This window comes from Carcharhinus amblyrhynchos, chromosome 23, assembly GCF_965287045.1.
Source record: "Carcharhinus amblyrhynchos chromosome 23, sCarAmb.v2.hapA, whole genome shotgun sequence".
NCBI lineage: Eukaryota > Metazoa > Chordata > Chondrichthyes > Carcharhiniformes > Carcharhinidae > Carcharhinus > Carcharhinus amblyrhynchos.
In genome coordinates, this window is record NC_137346.1 from 6,641,536 (window position 1) to 6,654,276 (window position 12,741).

A 12,741-nucleotide genomic window follows, 5' to 3' on the forward strand; every position below is an offset into this window, starting at 1 on the left:
AGCTCATTCATTCTGGCAGCAGCATCATAAACCCAATTTGTCATTGCACTGTGCTGGGAAAAGCAAGCAAAACTTAATGTAGCACCTGTAGCATCAGTGCAAAATGTTTAATGATTGAATGAGGCTCAAATCATAATTCACGTTATTCGGTACAAAGTTTGAGAGCTGCAGTTTTGTTGTTCTGATAATGCTCCTCATCCTACCTCCATACATGCCCACTTCAGCAAAATATAATCAGCATATCAATGAAATGCAGCATCTGTGCCTAGTGCAATTAAAAATCAAATTGCAAATCAACACCAGGGCCTGACACCAAGCCAAGAATGACTCAGTGGAAACAAAGGAAGACCAGAGCACTCAGAGGGTTGAGAACTAAGTACAAGCAAAAGCATTTATTCACAACAATGCTGGTTTGTCACAGATGCACCTCAACACCATCCCAAAATTATAGTGCAAAATATCTTGCTCCCCTGCCTCCACTCGATAAAATTGTATCTATTAGGCCAGATAGCCAATTATGATGCAATTGAAAAAATACTTGCATTTATATAATGCCAAGTTGTCAAATACTTCAAAGCACTCATATCATGAGTGGAGTGGCTTCAGCAGGGAAACAGAAAGTCCATTCTGCAGCAGCAATATCTAACAAGTAGTAATGAATGAATGATCAGTTAATCTGTACTTTAATGCTTCACACTAATAGATTGATATGTGCAAAACTCTTGCACAGCACACAAACTAGTACTTTTCTTTGCAAATTAACTGGCTGACAGTAGATGCAGAAAACACTGCTTGAGGACAGCACAAACCTAAGTTTCCATTATGGTTTGGTAACATGCACCGAGGACCTATCTTCCCAACGTTGTTTTGGCGTGCAATACCGTACATGGGAAATGCAAATTTACCCTTTGTATTCCACATGCCAATTCATGAAGGGAGTACCCTGATCATTTTTAGACAGAAAACCTTTCTGATAAAATAATAAAAAATGCTTGACTGTATAACTGGGAGCTAATTTTTTTGAGTTTGGGGGTTTGAGTTGAACGGATTTCTAACAGAATAATTTTATTATCCATGTCCTGCTTGGAACCACAGACGATCACACTATCTTCTAAGGGATTTTTAAACACTGCACATTAAGTGCTTTCCCTATAATCCATAGGTTTTTAAACCACTAGTCTGGTATCCTCTAATCAATAGTTCAGAGTTTAGCTGGTCTTCTCTCCTACTGCTTTCAATCTTAGTGGTGTCTTGCACAATGGAGTCAGACTCTCCAGCCAGTTTTGTTCAAAGAGTTAATGAAACACAGTATATTCAGGTGACCTTAAGGAGCGAAAAGATGTAAGTAAATTGCGTACAATACAAGATTCTGATTTCAAAGCTTTATCATTGGGGTGTGCTCTGGGAGGAAGGGGGAATTAGGAAATAAATAGTTTTTCCTGCAAAGAGGACAATCAAGAACAACTTGCACCAGTTCGCTCTCATGCCTCACTGGCAAACGCAAAATTCACCAAGATTTGTCACATTTCTAACCTGTGCAAAAACCTCCATTTAAACTGCCAAGTTTCAGGACTACGAGACTGGTGGCTACTTTTGGTCAACATAGATACAAGATACAACAATTCCTTAAAGGATCTGGATATCAAGAAGATATAGATACCCTTCCTTTTATTAGCAATTTCAAGTGTCAGTCAACGCTAAGAACCAAATTTAGATCACATGGATAGAAATTTCACAATCACACATTTTATCTGAACATTAGAGGGAGTCACAAAGCTCAAGAATAAAATTCCTATCTGTGCTATGAGATTACTACAGAATCAAAACCAATTATTTTTTAAAAAGAGTGGATGAAGTGACTGTGAGCAATTCTATTTCTTCTATCAGCCACAGACATCATAGTAAAAAAAAATCCAAAGGGTATAATATCGCAACAGGTTCACTAGGTCCAATTCATTTTTTTTAAAAATGCACTTCTGACAACAGACACCATCTCAGGACTAGCTTACGAACAGTAACAATTACAAAGAAATCGTACAATTAACCAGTACTTTAAGGAAATTCAAGTCTGCAGAATTGTGTGTACGTATTCAAAAGTATCTAATTGGGATGGCTCAGTGGCAAGCACTGCAGCCTCACAGTGCCAGGGACCCAGGTTCAATTCCTATCTCAAGTCATTGTCTGTGTGGAGTTTGCATATTCTGTGTCGGCGTGGGTTTTCCTCTGGGTGCTCTGGTTTCCTCCCACAGTCCAAAGACGTTTAGGTTAGTTGGATTGGCCATGCTAAATTTTCCCTTGGTGTCATGGGGACCAATCAGGGTAAACACGTGGGGTTATGGGGATAGGGTCTAGATGGGATGAGTCATAGCCAGAGAAACCAGCTAATGGCTGTCCACAGAGAACAAAGGGTGTGAATGGCCAAACGGCAGAGAAGCTAAAATGAAGATGTTGTGGGGTGGTGGTGAGGCAAATGAAGAAAGACAATAAAGAAATAAAAAAGGTAGAGAACAATAAAAAAATTAAATTAAATAGAATGAAAACAAAGGGGTCGAGGTGGAGTGGAGCAAATCATTTGAAGTTGTTGAATTCGACGTTGAGACCGGAAGGTTTTAAAGTGCCCATCCAGAAAATGAGATGCTGTTCCTCCAGTTTGTGTTGAGCTTCACTGGAACATTGCAGCAGGCCAAGGACAGACATGTGGGCATGGGAGCAGGATCATGTGTTAAAATGGCAAGCAACCCAAAAGTCAGGGTCCCGATTGCGCACAGACCAAAGGTGCTCGAATAATTAATCCTGGCATATACTTTAAAGTTGAATAAGATTTTTGTTTAGGAAAAAATTCCACAAATGTAGTGGCAGTTCTTTGGAAGCAGTGAAAATATGATTTTCTGAGAGGGAAATCACTTACCCTAATTAATGGGCTTGGTAAAGCAATCTTATTTGGGATCAGAGAGCAAAAATGATGTGCATTGGCAGAATTTATCAGCAAACTTTGAATTTTCTACATAATACTGAAAAGGTGCATATTCAAGCACAAAGTATGTACAAAATAAACTAACACTTTGGATATTTTGAAATGGTTTCAGGTTGTGCGAATAGCCTTAAAGTAATGGTACAGTTGGATTTGCTGCATTACATTTGTCATTGTCTCTCAGCAGTATAGGCTGTCCAATACACCCCGAAGAACTGAATATGTTAAAAATGCTGGGTGTTCACATTTTCTAACTTAAAAGGAACTGCAACCCTGTAAGATTTCTGGGAAAGCAACACCCATTTCCTCCCATTCCTCATTTACTGCAGCCTGTTAGAAGAGGATGCATCTGTTCTCTCCAGAGATGCTGAATAGCCTGCTATGCCTCTAGTATTTTCTATTTTCATTAGGTAGCACAATCTTTTAATCCATTAATAAAAGGTAGTGATAGACTCTGTTCCCATTATTAATCTTGATTACAGAATGAAAGGAAACAAAAAAAAACATCTGGCCTTGCTAGTAAAACATTTTTGCCTACAACACTTCTGCGTCATCTTAAAACCAGGTTCAAACTGTGAGATACAATACTTGAAAAAAATAAAATCTAGTCATTTTTCATCTACACTGATGACTTATTTCCCACATTGATCTGAATGTTTTCCATTCAACTGGCAAATAGCATCTGAAAGTTTATTCTTTGGGTACATTATAACTGTGCATTTCAAAAGTGCTTAATCACTCTGAAGTACACGAAACACTGCAAATTTGAAAGGCACTACAGAAATTCAGCTTCTTGCTTCTTTGTTATATGACCGAGAGTTCTGCCACGACCAGGACATTACCCCCTAAGCCCCGCCCAAAAGGTTAGCAACTTTGATTCAGAAATTAATGATCATTTTATTTCTAATTTCACTGGTTCAATAAGAGTTTTGCAAGTTTTGTGTTTTACATAAAATAAGCCTCTGGTGTTTTAGCCCCTTCTCACACTGTCCTTTCCTTTCTGCTACCCGGGCTGCATTTTAACTGACTAATGGAATGAAATTTCTATTTATCTTTTTTCCTCTTCAAGCAGTTAGAATTCCATGTGAAGAATCTGAAACTGTTGCAACCACGTCTGTACAACGTCATGTCTATGAGAAATAAAATTACCACACTGACACTTGCACGGGACAATCTCTCAATTTTGCTACTACACAAACTGCGTGGCAAGTACGGAAGCATACAGTCAACTCTTCTCGGCTTTTTGGCTAAGATCAAGAGTAGCATAGACATGCTGTGCTTGGTTGAAGTCATTAGGTTACATTTTAGCTTTATTTGAAGCAATTTTTAAAAGCAGCATCTCAGCCTTTTGGCTAAGATGCAAATGAAATCAAGCCTTGGAGGAGGAGCTATGCCTACTCCAATCAGCTTGGATCATGTAGATCAAGCCCAAGACAGGAGGTGAGAGCCCTGTCTTGTCAGCTTGGATTGGGAATGTCTCAACTTGTTGAGACTCTGAATTGGACTTGATTGGATTGAATTGGAATAAAAATACAATCAACTCTACATAAAGACTAAAGGCACCAGGAATGTTTTGAATTTGAAAGTTGCATTTTTTGGAATGAAGAAATTCCATCCCTTTCTTGTTAATGGAAATCATTGAGATTTCAGAATAAACAAAATAGGTCACTGTGTGTTCCACCATGAACAAACGCTCAAGTACAATGGGACATAAGTTCAAACTTAGGCAAGAAAAAGGCAAACTATGAGTATGAAAGGTTGGATAGGCTGTAATGAGTGCCGTGTGTAATTTTAGGCGGTTCAATACAGAAAAGATATTAAGGCCATTGAAAAAAATAGCGTAGATTTACCAGAATGCTACTAGGGAAAGAAAATTTGCTTCTTCAGAAAACATCTGAAATATTGGGACTATTTTCACTGAAGAAAAGAAAGCCAAGGGGAAATAGAGATCTCTAAAATTGTGATGGGTTTTGGTAAGATGAATAGGGAAAGACTATTTTCTCTAGTACACAAGTCAGTGACCAAGGAATCATCAATTTAAGGGAGGAGAGGGATTAAGTATTTACATATGCAACAAATTGTTGGATCAGCGAAGGAATGTTTGTGATGGTTTTTGGCACAACTGATCTGCAACTTGTGTAATAAAAATTTTCATAGCTCTGTTGAAATCATTAGTGAAATCCGAGAAGTGTCAATTGACTTCACAGGATTATTTTTACACAGTAAAACTGCTGCAACTGTACAGGATACTAGGTGAGGCCGCAGCCGGAGTACTGTGTGCAGTTTTGGTCGCCGCACTTGCAGAAGGATATATTGGCCTTGGAGGGAGTGCAGAGGAGGTTCACTAGGCTGATACTGGAGATGAGGGGGTTAGCCTATGAAGAGAGACTGAATAGACTGGGTTTGTACTCGGAGTTTAGAAGGCTGAGGGGGGATCTTATAGAGACGTATAAGATAATGAAGGGGATAGATAGGGTAGAGGTAGAGAGATTCTTCCCGCTTACAAAGGGTAGCAGGACTAGAGGGCACAGCCTCAAGATAAGGCGGGGGGGGGGGGCGCAGTTTAGATCGGAGTTGAGGAGGAACTTCTTCATGCAAAGGGTGGTGAATCTCTGGAATTCTCTGCCCATTGAAGTGGTGGAGGCTACCTCGCTGAATATATTTAAGTCACGGGTAGATAGGTTTCTGATAGACAAGGGAATTAAGGGTTATGGGGAGAAAGCGGAAAAGTGGAACTGATATACTTCAGATCAGCCATGATCTTATTGAATGGCGGGACAGGCTCGAAGGGCTAGATGGCCTACTCCTGCTCCTATTTCTTATGTAACCTGCTTGGAAATGGTGTATATTTAATGTAGGGAAATGCAAAGTGCTTTCACATAGGAACAAAAAAAAATCCAAGAAGTGAGGATTACTTAAAATGGAAAAAAAAAGTTAAATGAGAAATGAAAAAGAAATCAGAAGATTCCAATTGACAGTAAATTTCTCTGCGATGTCTGGTGGCAGCTGGTGAAGTAAATCAGACTTTGTGATTTATTAAAAGTCAATATTTAGCCAAAATGTGGTAATTCTGCCACATTATGAACCATTGATGATACTTACAGTGCAGTATGATTGTTTTATGTGTGCGTGTGTGTGGTGTAGGGGGTGGGATGGTTTCTCCCTGGCAAAGAGAAGATTGAGGGTGATACTATTGCTGGATCTAGGATTCAAAAAGGTTAAGTAATTGTAGACCACAACAAGCCTGTAATTTTCAGAACAGTATAGACAGGCTGCTAGATTATACTTGAAATAATATTAGTGAGTAGTCAGTCAACAGAACAAGTTCCCTGGAGAGATTTTAGAAGATGATAGTCATTCAAATGCAAATTAGATTCTTTTCATTTCATAACGATTTGGAATGCAGCTGAATAATTTCAAATATGACAAATGGCAAGTGTAACATTCTTGGGCAGTACAGGGTCTGGGTTTGTTGTCAACAAATCAATATATTGCTATGCTTAGGCAACATTAGTATCATGATACCATGCGACTTGAAGGTGAACTGGAAAAAAAATCAGTCACAGATTTCACTATTGGGCACAAACCAGCAAGTTTTCATAAATTCAGATACAGGTGGAGCATGAAATGATCTCACTTGGAATTACTCTCCACAGTTGAGCAACCTATCAATTACCCGTGAATAATAAGTGAGGCCAAAATATTGTGTTTGAGGCCAGAACATTGTGTGATTTCAAGAAAAAATTAGATGCAACTCTTAGGACTAAAAGGGTCAAGGGATATGGGGGGGTAAGGTGGGACCAGGATATTGAATTTGATGACTAGCCATGAACAACAGCAAAGTAGACTCAAAGGGCCAAATGGCCTATTCCTGCTTCTCTTTCCTAAATTTATATGTTTCCAACTGGTTGGGCAAGGAAACCTGGGGAACTGGACCCCAGCAAAGGGTCCCATGTCTTCAGAAGGTTGGAGACGAAGTTGGGTAAGGAAAAAAAGACACGCATCAAAAGCTGCCAAAAATAAAAGATTGGATTGTGATATATACCGATACCTGTTTTTTTTAAAATCAGGGAATAAAGGTTCCTGATGTAACAATAAAGAATGATGCTGGAATGACATTTATAATACCCTGCTTGTTAACCTATATTTAATTTTATACATGCTGCACTAAGTTCTTCCTCCCACATACTTCCTAACTTTAAAAAAAGGTTAGCACTGGAGCAGAGCACTTTTTTGGAATCCTGATACAATTTTATTAAAATTCATCATTGTGTACTTTGCCCAATAAAAGTACAAAGGGGATCTTTTCATTGTGTAATTATCGGTTGTGCATCTACCCATCCATTAAAACTAACAACTTATGCCCCATAGCACCATTGAAATCACTTGACCTGTTGGGCAAATGCCAGTTCCAGAGTCCACAGCAGTACTGCAACGTAGTAATCCGATCAGAGGTCAAACAGCAACACTTACACACGGCAAATCATACATATTTCCCTACTGGTGTTCAAGATGCACAGAAGCAAAACAGTATCATGTGCCATCCATTTTTAGACCATAATGCTTTTTCAGAGTCTGGCAACACATAAAAATGTTAATAATAATCTTCCATTAAAAACTATACTAACAGCTCCCTCGATAGCTGACATAGTAAACTATTTAATTAATCCCACTCACCGGCTCTTTCTACAAACCTTGCAAGTTTTTAGCCTTTGAGAATTTATTCAGTCTCTTTGACTGCTAATATTGAATCTGCTTCCATCACCCTTCCAGACACTACATTCCAGATCATCCTCACTTGCTGGGAGAAAATGCTTCCTCAGATCTCCTCTGGTCATTTTACTTTAATGCTGTATTACTGACCCTCTGCCACTTGAAACACTTATTTTCTCTACCAAAGCCCTTCATGAGATCTGCCCTGAAAGCTCTTTGCCATACAGAGAACAACAGCAGTTTCTATAGTCTATCAGCATAACTGAACCACAAAAATATTATGGCACAGGAGGCCATTTGGCTGCGTCAGCTCTCCAAATCACTAACTCACTTAGTTCCATTCTCACACCTTCTCCCTGGAACCTTTTTAATTTATACAAATTCAACACAACCTAACAGCGTTCTAGAGTTGTCCTGCCACATTCAAGTATTTGTGCACATACATCCCTGGGTTTTGTTGTTCTGCACACCATTTTCAACTGGTTGGCTCATATTGCCTCTCGTCATTCAGCTGACCAAAATGCATCACTTCGTAATTCTCTGGATTACATTTCACCTGATGTGGAGATGCCGGCATTGGACTGGGGTAAACACAGTAAGAAGTCTAACCTATTCATTTGATAGTAAACTCGCAAGCTTGCTTGCGAGTTTACTATTAAATAAATCAATTGGACTTAAACCTGGTGTTGTCAGACTTGTTATATTTCACCTGACACTGGTTAGCCCAATTCATCCTCCAATGTCCTTCTGAAGTCAATTCTGTCCTTCCCCCTGTTGCCTATGTTTTTGAGTTTCCTAAGATCTGCTAACTTTGAAATCATGCCCTGCATATCCAAGGACGGAACATTAATTTTATCACAAAGATCTGGTAAATAGCTCTGATGAAGGATCATCTAGATTTGAAAGGTTAGCTCTATTCTCTCTCCACCAATGCTGTCAGAGCTGCTGAGATTTTCCAGTATACAATTCTCACCAACTTTCACAGATGCACCATAAAAAGCTGCCTTTCCAGTTGTATCACAGCTTGGCATGGCTCCTGCTCTGACCAAGACCACAAGAAACTACAAAGGGTTGTGAACGTAGCCCAGTCCATCATGCAAACCAGCCTCCCACCTATTGACTCTATCTGCACTTCCCGCTGCCTCAAAAGCAGCCAACATAAATAAGGACCCTAACACACCCTGGACATACTCGCTTCCACCTTATTCCATCGGGAAAAAGATACAAAAGTCTGAGATCACATATAAACCGACTCAAGAACAGCTTCTTCCCTGTTGCCATCAGACTTTTGAATGGATGTTATAAATGGAATAGAATCCCTACAGTGCAGAAGGAGGCCATTCGGCGCATCGAATTTGCACTGACCACACAGCCCCGCACATTTACTCTGCTAATCCCTGGACATTCGAGTCAATTTAGCATGGGCACGCAACCTAACCCGCACATTTTTGGACTGTGGGAGGAAACCAAAAGCACCTGGAAGCTCCCCATGCAAACATGGGGAGAACATGCAAACTCCACAGACATTGACCGGAGGCTGGAACTGAACCTGGGTCCCGGGCGTTGAGAGGCAGCAGCGCTAACCACTATGCCACCGTGTCACCCTACAAATCTTATTAAGCTGATCTTTTTCTTCACCCTAGCTGTAACTGCAACACTATATTCTGCACCTTCCCCTTTCTTTTCCCTCTATGTATTGCATGGGTGGTATGTTTTGTCTGTCTACAGTGCAAGAAACAATAGTTTTCATTGTACCCCAATACATGTGAAAATAATAAATCAAATCCAACCAAAAACCATTCACTTAAGATTTCTGTTAGTTTCTGGGTGTAAGACAAAGTTTTACACAACGTTGTCTGATTCTCATACACAATAGCTGTCTCAGATCTCTTTGTAAAAAAAATATAATTAGCTGTGTGTTGTATTCAGAATCAATGTGCACATGTTGTGTTCTGCCTGATGACAGATCCTTGGCTCATTTGTTGGCTGATGCTTTATCCTGAGCCACATTTTCTAGACAGTTGTGGTCGTTTCCACTCTCCAGGGCAGGGTGAGGAGGCAGGTCCCAACATTACCTCAGCCGGAACAGGAATTGAACACGCACAATTCACGTCATCCTGAACCACTCACTAGCCATCTAGCCAATGGAGCTAACTATAGTCCCCTCACAATTTATCTCATTTTTCCCATCTTGGACTTCCATCTTATTCTTCTGCAGTCAGCTCAAATAGACATCTGGGCACAATCTTACCGGCCGGTCACCCCACGCTCCTACTATGGTGAATGTGGAGAATTTGGCACCAAGCCACATCTCCAATCACTGCAGCAGGATGGAAAAATCCCACCAGTGTGAACGGTCGTAACATTCCAGCCCTGGTTTTTTCAGTGGAGATCAGGGAAAAATACATTTTATTCTATTTTTAATGTCATATTTATCTTATGCTTCTTGTTATTATAACATATATAAAATGATTATGAAAAAAAGGAAACAATCTCAAAGTCAAAACAAAGACACACAATTTATTGCACCATCTGCCTGTGATACACTTGTAAATAATGTATTTTAGCATTACACAACTCAAAATGCTCTCGCCAGATACAGCAAAAATTAAAATCTAGAAATGTGTTACTGAGTACTTCGCAGCTCAAGTAAACAAAAATCCCAGACCAGGGCATGTCACCCACATTCGAGTGATACTAAGTATATCCCACTGGTGCATCACAGTGATTAACTGAATGTTACAAAGCAGCTTCAACTGATATCTTTGAGACAAAGACAAAACATATATAAAGGTCAGAATTTTTCCCTTTCAGATTAATCAGGTGACATGGTCCTCCCCATCCCATTTCACTTACCATGCAACTCAGTGCAAAATCCACGTTATTACGACCAGAAGGGTCAACAAATTCACTTGGATTGTCTTCAATTAAAAATATCTGCAGACAAAAAAGAGAAACAAGATTCAGTTCAATTGCAAAAAAAAATCTGAAAATTTAATTAATCTTAAAAACTGCCTTTTATTTCCATCCCTAAATAAATACAGCATTTCAAGCTTTTTAAGCTTTCCGAGCTGTGTAACTATTTATCAGGACATAACAGATCATAGTGCCCCTGTACGCGCGCGCGCGCACGCACACACACACACACACACACACACACACACACACACACACACACACACACACACACACACACACACACACACACACACACACACACACACTCCACCTCCATGCCGACACCATACTTAAGAAAACCCACCAATGCTGCTACTTTCTCAGAAGACTAAGAAATTTGGCATGTCTGTTATGACTTGCACCAACTTGTACAGATGCACCATAGAAAGCATTCTTTCTGGTTGTATCACAGCTTGGTATAGCTCCTGTTCTGCCCAAGACCGTAAAGGACTACAGATGGTCATGAATGTAGCCCAATCCAGCCTCCCACCCACTGACTCGGTCTACACTTCCTACTGCCTCAGCAAAGCAGCCAGCATAATTAAGGACCCCACACACCCTGGACATTTTCTCTTCCACTTTCTTCAGTCAGAAAAAAGATACAAAAGTCTGAGGTCACGTACCAACTGACTCAAGAACAGCTTCTCCCCCCTACTACTGTCAGACTTTTGAATGGACTTACTTTGCATCAAATTGATCTTTTTCTACACCCTAGCTTTGACTGTAACACTACATTCTGCACTCTCTCATTTCCTTCTCTATGAACGGTATGCTTTGTCTGTATAGCGTGCAAGAAACAATACTTTTCAGTGTATTGAATATATGTGACAGTAATAAATCAAAATCAGTTAGGCTATAGCACTACAATACAATACCATTGAGAATGCCCCAGAAGGGGTGATTTCATTCCCAGCCTACAGAGGCAAAGCACCAGGAACATTATTTTGTTCTGGCACCAAGTGAGCTGTAGGACCATCCCATGACATTTTTAATAAAAATGGAGTGGAGAGAGAGATTCCCTCCCATCAGAAACAGCTTGTCTAAAATCTATACCACTTCCCAACACCTTTGAAGGTCAGGAATCGGAGTGTGAACTGTCACCACACTGTTCCACTGCACTGTATGTTAATTAAATGACAAGCTAAAATTATAAAAACTTAGTTCAGGAACACAAGCTCCTCGTATCTTTGAATCGATACCAAGAATGAAGCAGTTTCAAGTTAAAATATTTACTTAACTAGAAATTGGACTAACATTATTGTAGGCATTGAAAATCAGTCAAACCCAACTGGTTAACAACCCGAGAAAACAGATTTCAATTTCAGCTTTTAAATCAGTGATTACCGTGCCTCTGGTTCTAGAGGTAAGTGCAGCAACCAGTTCAGTACCAAGCCACACAAAGATCGCAGATTTCAATTTCTAATCTCAATGAATCATTTCAATCTGGATAGCAATGCTGTTCCAACTGGCCTCAGCAGCTCAAAGTGTGAAGACTGTTGGGATGGAAGGGTTGGAGGAGGAGCAAAGTAATCAGCTCGTGTTTCTGATTGGTGCCTAGGTATGATCAAAACATGCAAACATGAGAGAGGAAGAGAATATTAGAGCTTGCAGGAGGAGTCATAAAGTCAGAGTTTTAAAGCACAGAAAGAGGCCCTTCACCCTATCATATCCATGCCAGCCATCAAGTGCCTATCTATTCTAATCCCATTTTCCAGCACTTGGCCGGTAGCTTTGTGTGCTATGGAATTTTTTGTCTCCCCCACCCCCGCAAGCCTCTCACACTTTGCCTGTCTCATGTTCCCCTGCCATTCTTACCCTATTATTCTTACTATTCTTCAGAGGTTTGCTTGCATATCTGCCCTTCAATCTCGCCAGACTCACTGTGGTGGCAGAGTTGGACCAGAAGACAACTGTCAAATGAAGGCAGCTGCTCAGTGACAGGCACAGGGTCTGAGTTAAAGTTCATCAGCAGCAAGGCTGTGGACTAGAGTCCAACTAGCCCTTGATTGCTGATCGGATCTGGCGTTGCTGGTCCGGACTGTGCATGCCTTCTCCAAGGGGCACCAAAATGAGCAGCACTGGTCACCATTTCCACAGCA

At 40.2% G+C, this 12,741-nt stretch overlaps 1 protein-coding gene across 8 annotated transcripts in view; it reads right to left on the minus strand.

Annotated features, from left to right (window-relative positions):
* The window catches only part of vmp1 (vacuole membrane protein 1), a 172,862-nt gene that overhangs the window by 149,225 nt on the left and 10,896 nt on the right, over nt 1–12,741 (minus strand). For 6 of the 8 annotated variants that reach the window (XM_080210327.1, XM_080210325.1, XM_080210331.1 and 3 more), the window contains exon 2: nt 10,541–10,621. The gene's annotated coding sequence lies outside the window, so the exon portion shown is untranslated. Of the gene's footprint in view, nt 1–10,540; nt 10,622–11,986; nt 12,141–12,741 lie in introns of those variants that run through there. The other 2 variants (XM_080210329.1, XM_080210326.1) reach the window with 2 other exon arrangements.